Consider the following 23,236-nt stretch of genomic DNA (forward strand, 5'->3'; position numbering starts at 1 on the left):
AAATTGCTGAAAGGACTGTTTTGTAAACAGGGGGCGTCAATTCCCTCCCACTCTATTAAGAGAGAGCTGTTTAATTTTAAACATAGATGTCCCCTCTGACCCATCTTTTCAAACCAGCGTTCCTCTCTAGAATATGGATTTTGCTGTCTTCCAAAGAATGGCTTTTGTCCCTTAAGTGGATTGTTAAGTGTGACCTTCCTGGTGAACCTGTGAAATGGTCTTGGTCTTAACAGCTCAGCTAAGAGAAGGATTTAGGAGTCATAACCCTAAGAACTCTCTGACTAATCGTCCAGTTGAGCCTATTCAGATTGGGTGAGAAGTTAAATCACCCTGGAGGACATCTATAGGGGTCTATAGAGGTCCTCTAACCAACTTCTTCAGCCTGAAGAAAGTACTTGGATAAGTAGTGATACGTTTCAAACCAGAAAAGAAAAGAAAACGCATGTGCACACCGGAAACTGGAAGCTCAGCTTCCCGGAACGTGAATGCACACCAGAGAACTGCTCTGATGGCTTCTGGGGTACCCATGTCTGTGCCAGAAGCTGGTCTTCTTGTTTTCTGGTCTTGCCCTGTGTGGGTGGGGATGAACTCCAGTTTGGCACCTCCTCGCCAGACGTCTTGGGAAGATATAATTTTAAAAGTGTAAGAATTTCATCTTATCAGAATAGCAGAGTTGGAAAGGACCTTGGAGGTCTTCTAGTCCAACCCCCTGCTTAAGCAGGAAACCCGACACCACTTCAGACAAATGGATATCCAACATCTTCTTTAAAACTTCCAGTGCTTCCAGAGCATTCACAACTTCTGAAGGCAAATTGTTCCACTGGTTAATTGTTCTAACTGTCAATTGTTCTAATTGTTCTAATTCATCCTTAGTTCTACATTGGTTCTCTCCTTGATTATTTTATTATTTTTTTATTTTTTTATTTTATTAAGGATTTATATGCCGCCCTTTTCCCTGAGGGGACTCAGGGCGGCTTACAACAATGAAGGGAAGGGAGTGCAAGACAAGACTTGAAAAAAAGAATCGTGATTAAAAGAAATTAAACCATAAAAATACAACATTCACTCAACATTCGGGCGGGGTGAGAAATAATCCTATCCCCAGGCCTGACGGGATAGCCAGATCTTGAGGGCTGTGCGGAAGGCCTGGACTGTGGATTAGTTTCCACCCATTGCTTCTTGTCCTGCCCTCAGATGCTTTGGAGAATAGCTTGACTCCCTCTTCTTTGGGGCAGCCTCTGAGATATTGGAAGACTGCTATCATGTCTCCCCTGGTCCTTCTTTCATTAAACTAGATATACCCAGTTCCTGCAACCGTTCTTCATATGTTTTAGTTGTCAAGTCTGCAGCCATCTTTTCTTTTGGATCTTTGGCCTGCCACACTTTCTATTATTCTATTATGCATTTTCTATTGTGGGAAAATGGGAGGGGGGATTGTATGGAGTTAGATGTGATGTAGCTTCACCCATGAATTTATTTATTCTTGTGTCAGGACTGCAGCCATATTTGCTTGTGGATCTCAGGCCTGCCACACTTTATATTATTTTACCACACATTTTCTATGGTGGGAAAATGGGAGGAGGGATTGTATGGAGTTAGATGCTATGTAGCCATAACAACATTCTTTCTAGAAAGCCAAGGTCACCCTTTGTCTTTGCACCTCTGCACCTGACCAGAACTGGATGGGTGGAAGCTGCCAGTGTGGCAGTGGGAGATTGGACCATGGGATGGACTTGTCGGTGTGGGGGCAAGATCTTGAACTTTCAACTTGGTGGGGAAAACCGGGAAGCTTTCAGATTCGGGTTTTCCCAGATGTGCCAACAGGGCTTTCTTCATAAATTGGAACTTTGAGTAATATTGTTTTTTGCCTTGGACTCTGATTTACTTTTGGATGCTAGTTGGAACCCTGACATTAGTCTCTATTCCCCTAATGATTTTTGTTTTTCTTCTCTGGACTTTTTCCAGAGTGTCAACATTTGGATTTGGATTTGGATTTTATTCCATTTGTAGGCTGCCCTATTCTCCGAAGGGACTCAGGGTGGCTGAACAAAGCCAAGGGAGGGGAAATTACAAAAAGTAAGACAAAGACAAACAGACAATACAAACAATTTAAAAGCACAACAGACACAGCAAATTTGAGTAGGGGGGGGGGACTCAACCCCAGGCTTGCTGGGACAGCCAGGTCTTCACGGCCTTCCGGAAGGCCTGAAGGGTGGAGAGGGTCTGAATCTCCACGGGGAGCTCGTTCCAAAGGGCCGGGGCAGCCACAGAGAAGGCCCTCCTCCGAATAGTCGCCAGCCGACATTGGCCGGCAGATGGAATACAGAGGAGGCCTAATCTGTGGGATCGAATGGGTCTGTGGGAGGTAATCGGCAGAAGGCAGTCTCTCAAGTACCCAGGTCCAATACCATGTAGGGCTTTATAAGTAATAACTAGCACCCTGAAGCGTATCCGGAGACCAATCGGTAGCCAGTGCAGCTCGCGGAGGATAGGTGTAATGTGGGTGTACCGGGGTGCACCCACAATCGCTCGCGCGGCTGCATTCTGGACCAGCTAGAGTCTCCGAACACTCTTCAAGGGCTGCCCCTTGTAGAGCGCATTGCAGTAGTCCATCTCTTTTTTTCTATCGTGGCAACCAAAAAAAGTTCTGGAGGAAGAAAGAAGAAATGTAGAAGTGAAATTATCTCCAGGCAAACTTTATAAATGAGATTGGCAATTCCTCGGGTGGTTTTCAAGTTTCCATATTTACTTCTAATTCTTGCATGAAATATGAAAGGTGCATAATTCTTCCTTCCTTGATCTCGCTCAGCTTTGTGCGTCTTGATAATTCTTTGCCGTTATTTAACAACGGGATTATCCACAGTTTAAATATGTATAGAAAGGAATCCTAATCAGGCCGGCCTTCACCAAGTCCAGTTTTAATCACTGTAAAGTAAATTCTAATTTGTGCAACTCTGGGTTAAAGGCACACTTGTTAATTCACGAAAAGTTAATCTCTTTTTGGAAGGTAACTCTCTAGGAATTAAACGCGAGCCTTGGGCCTTTTCAAACACGGCGAAACTTTGGTTGACGGAGGCATTACTGACCCTCTGGAAATCACGAAGAGTGATTCAAACTTCTTTTAATATGCATCTGGATGTGGTTATAAAATTGTTCGTTTGCTCTGTTCTTCCCCGACAGAATTCAGCAAGACGCTAAAACAGGGTTGCTTTCGGGGCGATAACACAACAGTGCAGAATTCAAAGGTAATTAATGCATCGGTTAAAGAATAGATTATGAATCAGCTGAAGTTCTTAAATTGCCCACCCCGGGGTATAGTTCTTCAATAAATAGGCTCATTAATTATTTCTAAATTATATCTGTCAATTTGCTTGCTTAGGACACGATCCAGGCCACCTTAACTACTCTTAGAAGATTCATCAATTCGCTCTACCAGAAAACTCCGAAGTCAGCTGGAATTGTCACAACAATTGAATAAGAATGACGTTAACCTTTCAGAGATTCTCATTCATCTCACAGTTGTCCCAAAGGTGCTTTTTTCCAAAAAGCAGATGGACTTTCTTGTTTTTTTCCTTTGGAAAACGTTTTGCTTCTCATCCGACGAGCTTCAGTTCTGAACTGAAGATGCTCAGAAGTTCAGATCTGAATAAGTTCCATGTTTGATAATATTCTGTATCTTCTTTCCATTTAATCTTCAATGGGAGCCTGAGAATTTCTGCGCAGTCCGGTATCTTTCTAATGTTCTCTCACGCTTTTTCTTCATTTTCCCAATATTGTGCAAATATAATCCTGGCCTCTGTTAATAAGTGCAATATTAAATATATATATTTTGTTTATCATTTTTTTCTGATACTATACCCACCCCTCTCCTGGGAAATATTGAAAATGCAGAATATTATATTTCTCTGGATCAGAAATGGGGAAACATGTTTTTAGGCAGGACTCACTCTTAATAGCCCCCACCTTTGTCAATCAAAATGTCTGTGCCAGTCTATTCTACATTAAAGTAGGACGTAAAGTGAGATTTGGAGCCGCATGTGGCTCTTTCCTCCCTCTGCTGCGGCTCCGAGGAGGGAGAGGAGCTTCCGGTCGGGGGAGGGGAGAGAGAAGCACCATGCGCCAGGAGAAGACTCTATGGCAAGGGGAGGGTTTTCTAGTTGTCTCCACAATTGATAGGGCTTTCGGTTATGACAGGTAGAGGAAAAAGGACGCCGCGCTAGGAGGAGACTCTATGGTGGGGGAACCGAACTTCCTGTCAGCAGGTCCAGAATTGAACAGGGGGGCTTCCGGTTAGGACCTTTGTGGCTCCCGGTGTTTTCTTTCCTGTGGGAAACGGGTCCAAAATGGCTCTTTAAGTGTTTACGTTTGCTGACCCCTGACTTAGGGAGAAAACCAGCATGCTAGAATCATTCCTTCCAGCTAACGAGAACTTCTACCCAACACTAAACCTTCAAGTTCCATTTAAGGACCAGCATTATTCCTTCCATTTTGCTTCAGCTTGGTTTCAAAATATTTTGCATCTCCTTTCAAGCTGCTCAAACAAAGCTCCAGGCACATTGGTGTCTGTTCTCTCTTTAAGAATCCATCACCCATGTCCATCTGCCTTAATAATGACTGTTCACTCATAATGACAGATGCTGTTCAAACAGGCAGTTCGCCATCGCATATATATTTTTGGAGAGAGTGGGGGGGGGAAATCTACACCATGACCTTCCTTGAAATACGGAAGTCTGTTCGCCAGGGGGTTTCAGAGGCCACATTACCTCTGAGCCTCCAAAGATGGAAGATGATGGAGCTCTGAAGAGATAAAGCAATCCCTCAGGGCTTCCTATTGTAAATAAACCTACGAAGGTTGAGCCAATAAATCAATTCTGATTTATCTTTTGGGCTGCTCTGAAATGAGATTGGCCAGGTACCGCATTTTTCGGACTATAAGACGCACCTTAGTTTTTTTCAAAGAATTTTTTAATTTTTTTATTCTCTTACATACCATTTTAAGTATACATTCCAGTGGTGGGATTCAAATAATTTATCAACCAGTTCTCTGCCCTAATGACCAGCTGGGTAGGTGGGGCTCGGTGGTCATGTGATCATGTGGGCATGGCCAAGTCAATGTCACTTAGGTCGATGGGCACTTCGCCTTAGTTGTTACAATGGTAATAAGGGTTAACTGGAGAGGCAGTTTCTGTAAGCAGGGCAATAAAGATGAGGCTAGAAACAACACCTGAATGTTTCCTTCCTGCCTTCCTTACAGGATTAGCCCTGTAAGTGGGGAAAAAACAAAAGGAGATTTCTTCCAACAACCGGTTCTCCGAAATCCTTAGAAAGTTACCAACCGGTTGTCACGAATAGGTGCGAGCTGGCTGAATCCCACCACTGATACATTCACATAATTGTTATGCTTCTTTACATTTATCATTCTTATACATTTATTATTTCATTTAATGTTGTGATGTGCAGTTTGGGTTGCTTTATTTACCATCCCTTCCTCCTTTTGTAACACTGTCCTTATTTTCCCTTCCTTTTCTCTCTCCCTCTCTTCTCTACTTCCCTCCTTCCTCCTCGCCTTCTCCTTCCTTCTTCCCTTACCTTTCTCCTACTCCTGCTCTTCCTTTCCCCATTCCTACCCACTCTCCTTCTCTTTCTCTCCCTTCCATTCTCCTCCCCTTTCCTCTTCCTTCTTTCCCCCATCTTCCTTTCATTCTCTCCTCCTCTCTCCCTTTCTTTTTCTAATATTGTTGGTGTATATTTCAAGACTCAGTTTATGTTTCCTTGGGATGGTATTTACGCCAACCCAAATATAATTTAGTATCATTTCTTATTCCCTTACCTTCGCTAATCTACCCTAGTTATGTTTCCTGTAGACGCACCTTAGTTTTTGGGGAGGAAAATAAGAAAAAAAAAACATTCTTCCTTTGCCTACCAGCATCCATCGGTGTTCATCTGGCTAACGTCCTTCGCAAACAGCCTGGTCAGCTTCAACACATTAGTTCAGTGGTTGTGAGCGCACAAGCGCACACTACCTCTGCTCGCACAGACCTCGTTGGGGCTGATATGCAGCTTCAAAAAGACAGCTGATCATCACGGGGAGCTCCAGTAAGTAAAGTTGGTGAAGCGCAGAGCCGGTCAGACAAGGCAGCGGCTGTTCCCGGCTGCCATTTTGACCTCTGCTCTGAACGCTCCAATTGAGATCTGTTGAAAGCTGCGGGGATTACCAAAGGATATTGCCGCTAATTGCCACCTGAACGCACATGCGCAGACGCGAGAAACAGGGCAAGCTGAGGCCTAAAATGTGATGTGCAGAGGCTGAAAATGAAGATGCGCAGAGGTGGAGATCAGCAGCAATGTTCTCTGGCGAACCCCGCAGCCATGAATGGGTCTCAAACACAGCGTCCGGAGGCTGAAAATGGGAGGCGCAGAGCAGTGGTAGGTTTCAAATTTTTTTAGAACCTCTTCTGTAGGTGTGGCCTGCTTTGTGGGAGCGGCTTGCCGGTCATGTGACCGGGTGGGAGTGGCTTGCCAGCCATGTGACTGGGTGGGTGTGGCCAACTTATAAAATGTGGTGAAACTCACTTAACAACGCTCTTGCTTAGCAACCAAAATGTTGGCTCAGAAACTCTGGCCTTTGAAGCACACAAGTCTTAAAGCTGTCAAGTTACAAGACCCTTGCACCCCTAACCCTTTAGAAAGGGGTGTTCAAACTTGAAAGCTTTAAGACTTGTGGACTTCAACTCCCAGAATTCCTCCTCTCGCTCTTCATCTTGATGATGCGCGGACGGGCGGGGGGGGAGGGAGCTGGAACCGGTTCTAAACGGCACTGTAGATTTGTAGATTTATAGAAAAGGTGAGAACTGGCAGGAACCCACCCCTGGCGCAGAGGCCGAAAACGCAAGCCACAGAGGGGGCAGTTGTCTATGGCAATCCCTGCAGCCTGGAACAGGTCTAAAACATGACACGTGGAGGCCGTAGGATGGGGCCTGCCAGGTGTGTGGGGCTATATTTGGTGTATAAGACTCACCCAAATTTTCAACCTTTTTGGGGGGGGGGAAGTGTGTCTTATATTCCAAAAAATACGGTAAATGCTTTCTCCCCCCTTTCACTCTCCTTTCCCATCCTCTGTCCCTCTCATTCATCCCTCTCCCTTAATTCAAGTTGGAGAAATGCGGGGCACTAGGCAATTTTCATTCCACCCCATGCATCCAAAGATTAAGAAGGCACTTTACTGATAGTATCAAAGGGTTAAGCAGGGAAGATACAAAGAACAACAACAACAACTGCGGGATCCTGTTGGAAAGATTGATTTGTAAGAGGCTGGATAATCTACCCGAGCTAAAATATTTGCCTCCAAGCCAACGTAATGTTTAGTTAATGGACAGAATTCACAGGGAATGACAAGAAGCACATCGAAATGGCTTTCACAGAGAGCAGATTTGGGGGTGGGGGGGGGGAAAGAGTTACATTACAATAGTGAGGACTGTTAAGTAGCTTGTCTCGTGGTGAGAAGTAATTGCTCATGCAGAAATCAGAAACTGGAAATGAAGATCAGGAACTGTTCATTATCTTAATGTTTGGAGGTTTTCAAGTAGCGCTGCATACTGAAGCATTGGAAGAAATGCCCATCTGGGTTCAGTTCCAAGTGGGGAGAAAGACACTGGGAACACGGAGGCTGTCTGGAAAGATGGTTTTAATGGTGGAAAGGAGCACCATAGTGGTGGGTTCCGGATCCCGGCACGGGGCCGGGCATCCTAGACAGGCACATGTTGCATGCGCATGTACATGCCACCGCCCTGCGACACCCAGCTGGTCAGCGGAGGTTGCGCAGGCCATCGCACGCTGTGTGTGCATGCACAATGGGCCGGCTGCGTTATAAACAACCATGGAACACAGGCGGGTGGGCGGGTGGGCCAAATGACCCACCGTACTGGTACGGTGGGCGCTGGTTCTGGCTTCTACTGGTACGGCCATACCGGGCCATATCATCTGGAACCCACCACTGGACCACATGGGTTTGATGTCTTGGGTAGTGAACACATGGAGTGGAGAGAGATCAGGAGTGAAATCTAGCAGGTTCTGGAGAACCGGTAGTAGCAATTTTGAGTCGTTGGGGGAACACGCAAATGCCACCTCTGGCTGGACCCGGAGTGGGGTGGGAATGGATATTTTGCAGTATCCTTCACCTGCCATGCCCACCAAGCCACACCATGCCCACCAAGCCACGCCCACAGAATCGTTATTAAAACAAAAACTGAATTTCACCACTGAGAGAGCTACAGGTGTATACCTTCTCTTGGGCCTTGCCCTAGAGCTTCCTGCTCCTGTGGCAAGGGCACGTGTTCTGATTGGTTGTTGTAGGGGTCATGTGCAAATCCTAGGAGTTTGTCTGATAGGTGTCTGGTTGAATGGTGGGTTGATATAATGTCCCTGGATTATTTCGCAATTCAGGGGGCCCTGGGTAGAGGGCTAATCCTATTATGTCCTGAGGGCCATGTCTTAATCCCATCACCCTGGAGCTGAAGGAGGGGCAGGGAGCTGCAGGGTGATGCTTTATCTTTAAAAACATGTTTCTCCTTTTCTCATCCAGGGAAATATAATAATCTGCCTTGTTAATATTTCCTAGAATATTTCATTCTTCTAGGAGGGATGGGTGAGTGCTAACTTTCTTCAGGAGCCAATAGCGTGGAGATAACATCATCATTTATCTATTGAAAACAAAAAGGACTTTTAAATGTGAAGGTCTAACCTGGTGTTTCCTGAATCTTGAGTAAATTACCCCAAATTTTGGATCATGAGAGTCCTTGGGACTTCCTCTTGAAGTCTGTTGCCTGCATTCTATCTCATCCTTCCTTCCGTCCTTGGTTCTTTGGTAAGTTGAGAAGCCCTAATGGTTGCAACACCATAAACGTCCTTCAAGCTTGACAAAGAGAATGGGCAGCCACTTGTCCGGAATGGTCTAGGGCCATGATGGTGAACCTATGGCACGAGTGCCAGAGTTGGCACACAGAGCCCTCTCGGTAGGCACATGTACTGTGCCCCAGCTCAGCCAGCTGGTCGTCAGGTTTCAGAGGCGTGCATGCGTAACAGTCACTGGGTCATCAGGTTTCGGGCGCTCTAGTGCACCAGTCAGCTGGTTGTTGGGTTTCCAGGAGGGGCATGTGTGCAAGTCAGCTAGTTGTTGGGTTTCCAAGGCACGCTTACACACCAGCTAGCTGATCGTCAGGTTTCCGAGGTGTGCATATCCACCGACCAGCTGGTCTTTGGGTTTCCAAGGGTTGTATGCATGCCGGCCAGTTGGTCATCACTTTTCTGGGGCTCTAGTTCACCAGCCAGCTGATTGTCGGGTTTCTGAGGCATACATGTGTGCCGACCAGCTGGTCGTCAGCTTTCCAGTACTCTATTGCGCCAGCCATCAGGTTTCCGAGGGGCGTATGTATGCTGGCCAGCTTGTCATTGGGTTTACGAGGGGCTCATGCATGCCGGCCAGCTAGTTGTTGGGTTTCCAAGGCATGCATGCATGTCAGCCAGCTGATTGTTGGGTTTTCAGTATTCTGGCACGTGTGTGCCTTTTGTTTTGGGCACTCTGTGCCTAAACGTTTCGCTATCACTGGTGTAGGGTCTCCTGCTTGCATAGAGATAAGAGCCGAGGTGGCGCAGTGGTTAGGGTGCAGTATTGCAGGCCACTTTAGCTGACTGTGATCTGCAGTTCAGCGGTTCAAATCTCACCGGCTCAAGGTCGACTCAGCCTTCCATCCTTCCGAGGTGGGTGAAATGAGGACCCAGACTGTGGGGGCGATATGCTGACTCTGTAAACCGCTTAGAGAGGGCTGAAAGCCCTATGAAACGGTATATCAGTCTAATAAATAAATAAATAAATAAATAAATAAATAAATAAATAAATAAATAAATAAATAAATAAATAAATAAATAAATAGTTGGGCTAGATAGCCTCCAAGGTCCCTTCCAACTCTATTATTCTGGTGAAAGCCAGAGGATGAAGAGCAGGTTGCTCTTCCGCTGTTCGTCATGTCCCTCCATGAGACCACTCAGCAAAATGAAAGAGGTGAGGTCTGCATTTGTGAATAAACCTGCCGAGGGTTGGTCTTGGCAATTGTTTAGCTCAGCTTGAAATGAATTTCTTAAATCTTCTGAATATGCTAAGAGAGAAAAATCTGCAAGTCTGATCTTTTGAGAAGTTTGAACGCTTGCTGCTTTCACTTCTAGTCAAACACCCGTCAAACTGCACCCCGCCGCTTAAGACAGGAGTTGGTCGCCAGCGTTCAGAATCTCATAAAATGACGCTATCCTTGAATATTATTAAAGCAGAATCTTGTAATATCGGCTAAACCTTCAGCGTACCTCCATTTTAAAGCAGAAGAGAGTAAAAATAGAGAAAAAGGAAACGGTGGACATTTGTATGTGAAAATAGAGACCAGGGTATCTTTGTGTGTGTGTGTGTGTGTGTGTGTGTGTGTGTGTGTGTGTGTGTGTGTGTGTTTTCGTAGATTTTCACAGGTACAGTTATGCAGGTTTTGGTGTATTCGGGTCTTTTCCCGTGTAAGATTGAGAATATGTTGGCGACGTTTCGATGAGGTCCCACTTGCCATCTTCAGGCTGGTGTCTTTGGTGAGCAACAGGCACGAGGCTGAAGACACCAGCCTGAAGATGACGAGTGGGACCTCGTCGAAACGTCACCAAGATACTCTCAATCTTACACGGGAAAAGACCCGAATACATATATATATATATATGTGTGTGTGTGTGTGTGTGTGAGAGAGAGAGAGAGAGAGAGAGAGAGAGAGAGAGAGAGAGAGAGAGAGAGAGAGAGAGAGAGAGAGAGAGAGAGAGAGAGAGAGAGAGAGAGAGAGAGAGAGAGAGAGAGAGAGAGAGAGAGAGAGAGAGAGAGAAGTACCACTCACTCATCACAAAATCTCCAGAACCGTAAAACCTATAATCTCAAAATTTGGCTACCTACCCAGTCACATGACCCCATCAAGCCACGCCCACAGAACCAGTAGTAAAAGATATAGATTTCACCACTGTTCTATCCTCTCCTGAAACACAATGCAAATTCCAAGGTGGAATGATTTCACTACAACCCTACTTGAGGTCGGTCTCAGGTGGACTCTTCCTTTCTATGTGTCTGCACCAGAAATCCTACGATGTGAAGTCCTGGAGCGATTGAATCCACTGGTTGAGATAAATTGATGTGGCCCTCAACGCACCAAATGTTCCCCTGCAAAATAATGGCATTATCTTGGCATTTTATCAAGTGTTCAGGTGGTCATTTTCTTTGATATCAGCCAGAGCTTGAAGGATAAGAGCTGTAAAAAAAGGATTGTCAGTCATAAACATTCCTCAAAATCCTGAAAGCCACATTTGGAAGTTTGAGTAATAGAGGACGTGCTACCCTTGATATTTCAACAATTGCACTGCAACAGCTATCTTGCTTTCAAACATGGGCCATTAAGTGGGGCTACTGTCAAATGGTTTAATTGACAGAGCAAAAGAGGGACTAGAGGATAACATGAAATCGGAACAAACACACAGACAGCCAAACCAAGGAAGAGAGGAAGGCAAGAGTTACCATATTTTTCGGAGTATAAGACACACCTTTTCCCCTCAAAAAAGAGGGTGAAAATCTGGGTGCATCTTATACACTGAATACAGCATTTTTGGCCTCTTGAAACCCCGCCCCTTTGCAAAAATGACCGTGCATAGCCTTTGGGAGGCTTCCATAGTGCTTCTGGGGGCTGGGGAAGGCAGAAATTTGTATTTGTATTTGTATTTTATTATTTGTATGCCGCCCTTCTCCAGGAGGACTCAGGACGGCGAACAATTCAAGGGGGGAAAAGGGGAACATAAAAAACAAAATACAAATAATAAAAGTAAACAACAGTCGCACAACCATACATGTCGAGAGGGGAGGGAACTCATCACCCCAGGCCTGCCGGCAAAGCCAGGTTTTGACGGCTTTTCGGAAGGCCTGGAGAGAGGTGAGGGTCTGAATCCCTGCGGGGAGTTCGTTCCAGAGGGCTGGAGCTGCCACAGAGAAGGCCCTCCCCGGGTAATAGCCAGGTGGCACCCGGAGGAGGCCAACCCTGTGAGATATAATGGGTCTGTGGGAGGTAATTGGCAGCAGGCGGTCTCTCAAGTACCCAGATCCAATACCATGAAGGGCTTTATAAGTTACGACTAGCACCTTGAAGCGTATCCGGAGACTGATCGGTAACCAGTGCAGCTCGCGGAGGATAGGTGTAACGTGGGTGTACCGAGGTGCACCCACAATCGCTCGCGCGGCTGCGTTCTGGACGAGTTGAAGCCTGTTTTTGCGAATAATGGGCCCTTTTTGGTCTGCAGAGTGCAAAACCCTTTTTTTTAAATTTGCCTCTTCAAAATCTTGGTGCATCTTATACTCCGGTGCATTTTATACTCTGAAAAATATGGTAGTTTTCCCAAAGGTGCTTTTTTCAGAAGGCAACTGGACTTTCTTGTTGTTTTTTTTTCTTTTGAAGACATTTCGCTTCTCATCCAAGAAGCTTCTTCAGCTCTGACAAGATAGTGAGGACTGGAAGAATTAGTTCGAGTTAGTAAACAAACTTTCAGAGAACTCATGGCTGGCAGAGACATGGTAACAAGGTCAGCCAATGAATAGGGCTTAGTAACAAGGTCAGCCAATGGGAGCTGAAACAGCTTGGAGCCTGGGTGGGGTTTAGCCCTGCAGCTCTGAGTGCTGTGCTGCGAATTGAAACTGAAACTAGTTTGTCTGCTCTCTGAACTGAAACTGAAACTGAATCTCTACCTCATTGAAAGAACCACTTTTGGTACTGAATATATTACTTCATGTGTTATTATGTATATAAAGAGAAGTTAATTAATCCTGCTGAATCAGTTACCTGTGTGTGCTTTCTGGATTTGACTGTTGCAATAAACTCTGACACAAACTAAGAGTTCGTTTGTTAGGAAACCAACTCATTGTTGCTAATTTGAAAGCATTATTTAGAATAGCTGATTAACCAAGAGATTATGAGTTCTAGTCCCACCTTAGGGACAAAAAAACCAACTGGTTGATTTTGGGCCAATCACTAGAAGACTGTGAGTTCTAATCCCATCTTATTTATTTATTCATTGTATTTATTCATTGGAATTTGTCAAACAAAAACAAGAACAAGAATAAGAGAATAAAAATGCAATGACAGGGACGATAGACACATTGGTGCACCTATGCACACCCCATCTATTGATCACTTAAGTATGAAGTAAGGTCCACATAAGTCAATTTGTGATTGAAACTGTGAAAATTTGCAGCTGACAACTGGATCAGGTAGGGCACTCCAGACTTTGACAACTCTATTACAGAAATAATATTTTTTACAGTCAAGTTTAGAACAATTCACAGTGAGTTTAAAGCAGTTGTTTACACATGTATTATTGTGATTAAAACAGAAAAAGTCATTTACAGGTAAAACAATACTACGTCAGAGTCAGATGCCCTAATTAAATCATGAGTTTTGAGCTTCAAAAGAAATCCAGTTATTTATTAGGAGCAACATGTCAGCACGTACCCAAGGGAAGCCAGCTCTGACCCCACGTAATTTACGATCCAATTATGACCCTGTTTTCCTCCTCCAGCCAGGGTGTGTCATAAATCACATTCTCCAATGGAGCACTTTCACGGGCTGTAGAGATCACGCCCCTCCAGCTGTTGTGGGTAACCTGAGAGACAGCCTTCAGAAAGATATGTGTGAAATGTGCTTCTTTTTGTGGCTGCCATGTCATCAGTTCCCATCCTCATTGCCTGTGGCAACTTGAGAGCAGGCCAGGGATGCTTTGTGGGTTGACATACTACATATTATTTTCTATGCAATACCTAATTCTGACCGCAAGCAACACTGTTCTATGTTATCCAAACTGAGAAGTTTCATCACCAAGCCTAGGACTCAGGATAACCGACAGAGTTGCCCCTGCATGGCCCCATGGGAGTCTGACAACCAATCAGAATACAAGCTCAAATTCAAAAGCTCAGAGAGGGTATAAAACTCAGGGACTCTCAGCATCTCTGCCCCTTTTTTCTCCTTCACCCAACATCTTCAAGGCATGTGATCCTGTCCACCATTAAAACCATCTTTCCAAGCAACATCCATGAATCCAGTGTCTTCCCCCCCCCATTTGGAACTGAACTCAGATGGATATTTCTTCCAATGCAATGCTCTCTTCTCTTCTTAGACTATTCTTCTCTTGCTGCTCGCTAAGGAAGGATTTTTTGAAATGACCATCAGATCATTAGTATTTCTTATACAGTAATTAACACTCTCTGATGCCAAGGAGTTCTACTCCCCCTCCCCACCTGAAATGAACTCTGTTCCAACTGCCAGTTGCCTTTTATTAAGACGCTCAGATGCTAAGGAGATAGACAAGGTTATATGAGGAACTTGACTGGTGGGCTGGCAAATGGGGCAGGAGAAGGAAAAAGGAAAGCAAATGAAGAGCAGAAGAAGGAATAACAGCCACGAGTCTTCCATCAGGAGTAAATAAAGAGGACATCATCCAGAAGCAGCTACTGCTTCTTCTGGGGTCACCCTTGGCTGCCTTAGAAACTGCTGACTTTGGAGAGCTGTCAAGGCCACGCTTGGGATTCATTTATTCACTCCATTTCCATGACAAAACAGGTGATTTTTGTGCAAATGTGTCACATCTTTAAGGAGTGGGAGAAACACATTCACTGGGAGGTGAAAAGGGGGCACCCAGTGCTGTGTTAGCACAAGTGGAATGTTGCAAAGAACAGTGATATTAAATCCCCTCATGCCCCCGCGGCTCGGCAATAAAATATTCGTCCGGTATTGTCTGATTCCTCATTTTCTGCTAAAGCCATTGTCAGCAGGAGACATCAACATAATAGCATTTAAGTGGAGCTGTGCAGCCAGCTTGTAAAATAAGTCCTGTTAAGCACTTCTCAAGAATTCCATTAAAAGTCCAGAAATGCCTCTGTTGATTGAGTTGGAAGAGATTTAGAAATGAAGATAACAAGGAGAAGGTTCAGACTTTGGAGAGGGCCGAGGTCTGAGTTTAATCTCTTCGAAAAAATTAAGATTATAACCACAAACTGGATGATTTTATAACCCACTTTGCATGTGCAGCGGTGGGCTTCTAGGTGTCCGCACTCGTTCGGGCGATCATCTAGATAACTGCTCAGTTCGGTGAACTCCCGAATACCTCCCCTGGCTGGCCACGCCCACCCACCCCATCTCTCCCAGGAGTCTCCATTCGGGCTGTTTATCATGCCAGGTTAAGTGCAGGGCCCATGCGGAGCCTCGGGGAGGGGGAGAAATGGGCCTACTGGAGGTTCCAGAAATCCAAAAACAAGCTGGTTCCCAGCCTCTGGAGGGCCTCCAGCAGGGGTGGATTCTAGATTCTTGTGACCCGACAAATGCAAGCCCGACAAATGCGCGCCGACAAAACCGCCGCAACAAAACAGTGATGTCGAAAGCGCGCCCACTAAAGCGCGCCGACAAAACCGCGCCAACAAAAGCACTATTGGGGTTTTTAGGTTAGGGTTAGGGTTAGGGTTAGGGTTAGGGTTAGGGTTAGGGTTAGGGTTAGGGTTAGGGTTAGGGTTAGGGTTAGGGTTAGGGTTAGGGTTAGGGTTAGGGTTAGGGTTAGGGTTAGGGTTAGGGTTAGGGTTAGGGTTAGGGTTAGGGTTAGGGTTAGGGTTACGGTTACGGTTAGGGTTAGGGTTACGGTTAGGGTTGTTAATGTTGTTACCATTGTTTCCGCGTTGTTTTTGATGGCACGGTTTTGTCGGCGCGGTTTTGTTGGCATGCTTTAGTGGGTGTGCTTTCAACGTCGCCGTTTTGTCATGGCGGTTTTGTCGGCGCACATTTGTCGGGCGTGCATTTGTCAGTGAACCCTAGATTCTTAATATGCACTACATGTGCATGCGCAGTAGTGGACAAAATTGCTTCTGTGCATGCAAAAAACAAGTTGGAAAAAAACAAGATGCTCTCCGAACCAAAGTGTGGGCATGAGTGAACTGGCAGTAAAGCTGGCCAGAACCCACCCCTGATACATACATACATAAATACACACTATACATACCATATTTTTCGGAGTATAAGACGCACCAAGGTTTTGAAGAGACAATTTTTTAAAAAAAGTTTTTGCAAACCTCCCAAAAATGGTTCATTTTTTGCAAAAATGGGCCCGTTTCCCCCCCCCAAAAGGCATGAGTAGCCTTTAGGGGACTTGCAGAGTGCTCCTGGGGGGTGGCCCCCTCAAAAAATGAGCAAAAGATGGCCCATTTTTCACAAAAACAGGTTCATTTTTGTCAAAACAATTTGCATCCAAAGCCTTTAGGAGGCTTATAGATTACTCCTGGGGACTGGAGTGGGGGCAAAATTGAGCAAAAACCGGCCTGTTTTTCACTCATTTCTGCATTCCCCAGCCCCCAGAGCTCTCTGAAAGCCTTCTACAGGCTCTGCATGGCCATTTTGGTGAAGGGGGTGGAATTTGGGGAGACAAAGAATGCTGTATTCAGTGTATAAGACGCACCCAGATTTTCAGCCTCTTTTTTGAGGGAAAAAGGTGTGTCTTATACTCCGAAAAATATGGTACATATACGTATAAAGTAAACTTTTATTGAAGTTTTTGATCAGTGTGATCTACCTGTTCCAACATATGATGGTGAAACATGGACACTAATCTCATATATCTGAGAATCTGAAGTACCAATGGTCAAAGCAAATTGATGGTAGAGAACAGTGAATGGAATTCAAGTTGGGCTGCAGGTCTTTTGAGGGCAAAGAAACTCAAGACTGATGACATATTTGACCCCTCTCTCGAGCTCAGCCTAAGCATCTTCTACAATTCATATATAGCATAACTCTGGAATGCCTTGAGCAATTTCAACCTAACTTGGTACACAGATGACTTACTCTCTGCAAAAAAAATACTGTGGGGATAGAAACCCCTCGGGGTGCGTGTTTTGTTAAGATACATCCTGTTGTGCCTTAAAATGGATTCTACTGTACAGCACAGGGGAGTTGCCATGGTAACGGCTTCACAGTCCTCCACAAGAGGGATCCCTCTGGTAAGGGGGAAAATCCAACATTAGAAATTACAAGGCCCTTGACGTCACTATGAGAGGACAACTGTATGTTGCTTGCTCAAGGGTGGGGTTACCCATGAATGTATTTATTCTTGTGTCAGGCCTGCAACCATGTTTGCTTGTGGATCTCAGGCCTGCCACACTTTCTATTATTCTAGCATGCATTTTCTATGGTGGGAAAATGGTGGTGGTGGGGATTGTATGGAGTTAGATGATATGCAGCCATAACAACATTCTTTGTAGAAAGCCAAGGTCATTCTTTCTCTTTGCACCTCTGCATCTGACCGGAACTGGTTGGGTGGAACTGCCAGCATGGCAGTGGGAGATTGGACCATGGGATGGACTTGTGGGTGTGCGGGAAAGATCATAAACTTTCAACTGGGTGGGAAAAACCGGGAAGCTTTCAGATTCGGGTTTCCCCAGACGTGCCAACACGGCTCTCTTCATCAATTGGAACTTTGAGCAATACTTTGCCTTGGACTCTGATTTACTTTTGGATGCTATTTGGAACCGTGACATCTTGCTTCTGGAGGTGAAACCAAAAATGTTGCTCACAATCAAGTTTTGTGTTAAATTAACATTATAGTAAATTTGTGAAACATTTTACTTTATAATTTGTATACTCTACTTATACTTTTAAATGCCTGTAAATAAAATTACTTTGACTTGACACTATGCATAGAATTCATTCCTTTTCCTGTGGAATACAGGACTGGGATAAATAAACACCAAGCAACACCGGGTTAGCAGCTAGTAAATAAATAAAGTAGGTAAGCATATTAATACATCTTTACACGTTCATTGCAAAAAAAAAAAGTATATATTAATTGCATTTCATTTAATTGTCCTTTGCAGAAGGCAAAGTATTGCTTTAAGAGAATGGCACTGCCACATCAGTTAACCAGCAGCCTGATGGATAGCTACTTTCCATAGTTATCTAAATCAGCAGCACACTTATCTTCTTAACTGTGGCTTCACTTTACAGCAGGAAACAAAAAGGATAAGATGCTAATTGAGATTTGTGTGAGCAAACCTGGAAAACAGCAAGTTAAGCCATAAAGAGCAGCTTTTCAAAATGACTAATAAAGAAAGTGGTGAGGACAGCACATTGATGGACGCCGGAAATATTTTTAAAAAGTATTTGACGCAAGCACCAAAATGTTAAAACACTGCTTGGGCAGATAGAACATAGTGCTGAGTTACTGAGGATCACAATATATATGAAATTCGGCACGTATGTTCCTCGTGGCTTCTGGGTGCTCACTAAGAAATGATTTTTTGAAATGACCATCAGATCATTAGTATTTTTTATACAGTAATTAACAGGCTCTGATGCTAAGGAGTTCTACTCCCCCTCCCCACCTGAAAAAATCTCTGTCCCAACTGCCAGTTGCCTCACATTCTCTTACCTCAGTTCAAACTGGGAGACATTCCACTCCTTCACTCAGGAGCGGTCTGGGGCTCCTTACAGTAGTAAACGTTGGTACCTCATCAAAATGTCTATGCCTTCTACCTATGGAACTGCTTCCAGATGGTGGGAGTTCCACCTATGGAACTGCTTCAAGGCGTGGGAGCGATATTCCCTTATGTGTTTCAATCACCGACCACCACTGAGGCAATGGATTGAACTGGATTTCTCCTGCATTGCCCGTTTCATCGCGAAGCATGGTTATCCAGTGTATGTATGTATGTATGTATGTATGTATGTATGTATGTATGTGTATATACACATACATACATACATGTGTTATCCAGTATATGTATGTGTTGTGGCCCAGCAGGAGCCGTTGGAGCTGCCACCAGACTCCAACAGCAAAGGGCCCTATGAGTTGACTCTGGAGGAGGTGGAGGACCCTGGACAGGGTTCCGACTCCGAGCAGGGTGCAGAGAGGCTGGTTGGCCACCAGAAGGCACCTGACTCTTGGACCAGTGGGGAGGAGACAAGGGAGAGTGAGCTGGACACCAGCAGTGAGTAGTTCCTGGATGCATGGCACCAAAGAGCTAATAGGCATCAGGAACAGTTGCGCAAGTACAGGATGTAATTGCACTCAGCTGGTGGTCATTAGGCTCCTCTCCAGACTATAAAAAGACTGCTTGTGCACACGCCCCTTTTGCAGAAGTCAACGCAGGAACTAATGTCGGAGAACATTATTGTGAGCTTGGTAGGCTGGATTGCTGCCAAGCCTTATCTGTGTTGGATTGCTGCCAAGGACCTGTCTGTCTGTTAATTAAATGCCGTAACTTATCTTTCGCTCAGAGTGTCTGTTGGTGTGGGACGAGGGGATCAGAACATGTATGTATGCATGTATGTATATATGTTTATACATACATGGATACATGGATACATGGATACATGGATACATGGATACATGGATACATGGATACATGGATACATGGATACATGGATACATGGATACATGGATACATGCATACATGCATGCATGCATGCATGCATACATGCATGCATATATACATACCTTGGAGATCTTTCAAGAAACAGCCTAACATTATTATTATTTATTAACAAGAATAATGATAGCTTGAAGGACAAATAGAGCCTTAATCCTTTTTTTTTTTGCTGTCACTTCCTGAAAGATGAGTGAAGTCAAATGGAAGAGATTCACGTCCCGAGGAGAAGTGAAGTCAACTTATCAACGTATACATTTGCTTTTTAGCCTGAAAGGGGAGTGAAAATAGAGGCTCATTCTTTTATATATATATGTACATATCAGAGTTGTAAACAGTGTTTCGGGGCTTATCTCTCTGCTGGAGGATGAAAGTCATCAACGAATGGAGGGCAAGACAAGAAGCAAAAGATGGAAACTCACCAAGGAGAGAAGCAACTTAGAACTGAGGAGAAATTTCCTGACAGTGAGAACAATTAACCAGTGGAACAGAAGTTGCCTCCAGAAGTTGTGAATGCTCCAACACCAGAAGTTATTCAGAAGATGATGGATAACTATTTGTCTCTGAAGTAGAGTTTCCTGCTAAGCAGGTGGTTGGACTAGAAGACCTCCAAGTTCCTTTACAAGTCTGTTATTCTGTTATATAACTTTGTATACTACTATTTTTCCTGATTTCTTCATGAGTTGTATAGTTGCACGTGATAAGCCGAGGTGGCGCAGTGGTTAGGGTGCAGTACTGCAGGCCACTTCAGCTGACTGTTATCTGCAGTTCAATGGTTCAAATCTCACCAGCTCAAGGTCGACTCAGCCTTCCATCCTTCCGAGGTGGGTGAAATGAGCACCCAGACTGTTGGGGGCAATACACTGACTCTGTAAACTGCTTAGAGAGAGCTGAAAGCCCTATGAAGCGGTATATAAATCTAACTGCTATTGCTATTGTTATAATCAGCCGGTCGGAAAATGCTCACGCCGGAAAATGGAAGACCAGCTCTTCCAGTTTCCATCACTGCTGTATGCACAAAGGCCAGCTGATTGTTGCGTGTGCATGCATGCCAGAAATCCGGAAGAGGAACTGGTGACACTGCGTGTGCCAGGCAACATGGCTCTGCATGCCACTTCGGGCACGCATGCCCTAGAGTTGCCATCAGGGCTCTAGCGTTTTATCCTCTCTATAACAGACAAGAAGCAAACTTAGGAAGGAGAGACCCCAATCTAGAACTAAAGAGAAATTTCCCGACAATGAGAATAATTAATCAGTGGAACTGCTTGCCTCCAGAAATTATGGGGGCTCCAACACTGGAGGCTTCTTAGAAGAGACCAGAAAGCCATTTGTCTGAAATTGTATAGAGCAGGGATGTCAAACTCACATCATCATATCTGTGTCACTTGATGTATCTGGATGTTTTTCCCCCTTCGCCAAACTGTGTGTGGGCCGTGGCGCATGGACTGGGAATTTGACAGCCCTGGTATAGAGTCTCCTACTTGACCAGGGGTTTAGACCAGAAGACCTCCAAGAAGACCTCCTTCAAACTCTGTTATTCTGTTTGTAATGATTAACGCCATCAATATTAAACCGAGCCTGCTCAGATGCTGAAATACACCATGAAAGTTAAGTGGAGAGATTGGAAGGGTGGAGTGGAGAGGATAGGAGGCAGGGGTGGGTTTCAACCGGTTCGCAGAGGTCCCTGCGAACCGGTTGGTCGGCGAACCCGGAAGTAAGTAACTTCCGGGAACGGCGAAGGGCCCACCCGCGCGCCCACGCTCCTTACCTGGTTTTGATAAATTCTGCGCTTCCACGCATGCGCAGGATGCATACAGCGCCTGCGCGATCCTCCAGGAGCAGCTGGAGCATCGCACAGATGCTAGTATGCATGTGTGCGCTGCGCACATTCACACGTGCACGCGCATACAAACGCGTGCCGCATGTGTGCGCGAGGACGCCGCCGGCCCCGTTCCAACCGAACCGGTTGGAACGGGGCGAGAAACCCACCCCTGATATGAGGGGAGGAGAGGGGACAGAAGTGAGGAAAAGAGTAGGAGAGAGAGAAGGAGCAGAAAGAGGAGAGGGGAGAAGGAGAGAGGAAGGGGAAGTAGAGAAGAGAGAGATGGCGGAGGGAAGAAAGGAGGTAGGGAGGAGGAGAGAGGGAGAGGAGGTAGTGTCACAGTGGATAATACGGTGTATGGAAATCAGAAGAGCACATGAGAGTTACTGTGGGTAGATGGTGAGAAGAATTGATATAATATTGGATAATACACAATAGTGCTTGTCAAGATGTAATGATATACTTGTGGATATTTATATTAAGCTAAAAAAATTAAAACCCCTCTGTTATTCTGCTATTCTGCAACTAAGGTCTCTTCTTTTCTGCAATAGAGCCAAGGAGGATGGTTTTACTTTTGTTTTAATTTTTTTTGCCAGACGAACCGTGTTGTAAAAATGTCACATCCGAAAGTGATTTCCCTCTTCCTGCTTTCCTTTGATGACCCAGTTTCTTACTTGTTTACTTACTTTACCTTATTGATTAGTCCTTGGGCCGTGCTGAAATGTCGCGTTCCAGACACAAACTATTACTAAAACCTGATAAAAGTGATTTAAAACGGAATTGGATAAAACACAATTTAAAATGGAATTGGAATAAAATGCAATAATTGAAATCGCCCAATGTCACTTCTCCCTATCTTTGCCTTTTGCAGTTACCATCGTTGGCATCCTTCCACCTCAAAAGACGATGGTATTGTGCTCTGGAAAGAGGTCCTCAAGGAGCATCTGCTGTGGCTAAAAAAGTTAATTCGGGAGTGGAAATCCCTTCCACACTGAGGGCAGATACATCCAGCCCCTTCCCCAGATTTCATTGGCTCCGGGACTCACTCTTTGTCCCAGCCCGCCGAACGAGTGTCTCTCAATCAGTGGTGGGTTTCAAAAAACTTTGGAACCTACTCTGTGGGTGTGGCCTCCTTTGTGGGAGTGGCTTGCCAGCCATGTGACCTGGTGGGAGTGGCTTGCTGGCCATGTGTTCTCTCTCTCTCTCTCTCTCTCCTTCCTTTTGTCTCTCTGTCCCTTTTTTCTTTTTTTCTTTCATCTCTCTCTCACTCTTTTTCTTCTTTCTTTCTTTCTTCCTTTCTCTCTCTCTCTGTGTGTGTGTGTGTGTGTGTGTGTGTGTCAGTGGTGGGTTTCAAAAAAGTTTGGAACCTCTTCTGTAGGTGTGGCCTGCTTTCCGGGTCCACTGGTGGAACCTCTTCTCACACTCTCATTAAGAGGGGTGGGGGGGGGGAATAGCAAAGAGTAGAATGTGTTGTTTTCAAAATAAAATAAAAAATCCTTTCTAGAAACGCAAGGTTATTCTTTGTCTCCGCACCTTTGCACCTGACTGGAAGAAGGTGGGTGGAGATGCCTGTGAGGAAGAAGAGGATTGGACCATGTGGTGGATTTGTGGGTGTGGGGACAAGATCATGAACTTTCAACCGGGTGGAATCCCAGGAAGTTTTCAGAATTGGGATTCCATAGCATGATGCCAACATGTCTGTTTTATTAAATTGGAACTTTAAGGATAACTCTGCCTTGGACTCTGATTTGATTCTGCATGATATTTGGAACGCTGACACACTGTATATCGGGCATTAATGCAATTGAGCGGGTCCAGAGGTATTTCACGAGAAGAGTCCTCCACTCCTCTGCTCACAACAGAATTCCCGATGCCTCCAGGCTTGAAATTCTGGCTTGGAAAACCTCGAA

This window comes from Thamnophis sirtalis, unplaced genomic scaffold (assembly GCF_051295495.1).
Source record: "Thamnophis sirtalis isolate CommonGarterSnake01/CBP01778 unplaced genomic scaffold, rThaSir2_p1.2 scaffold_5, whole genome shotgun sequence".
NCBI lineage: Eukaryota > Metazoa > Chordata > Lepidosauria > Squamata > Natricidae > Thamnophis > Thamnophis sirtalis.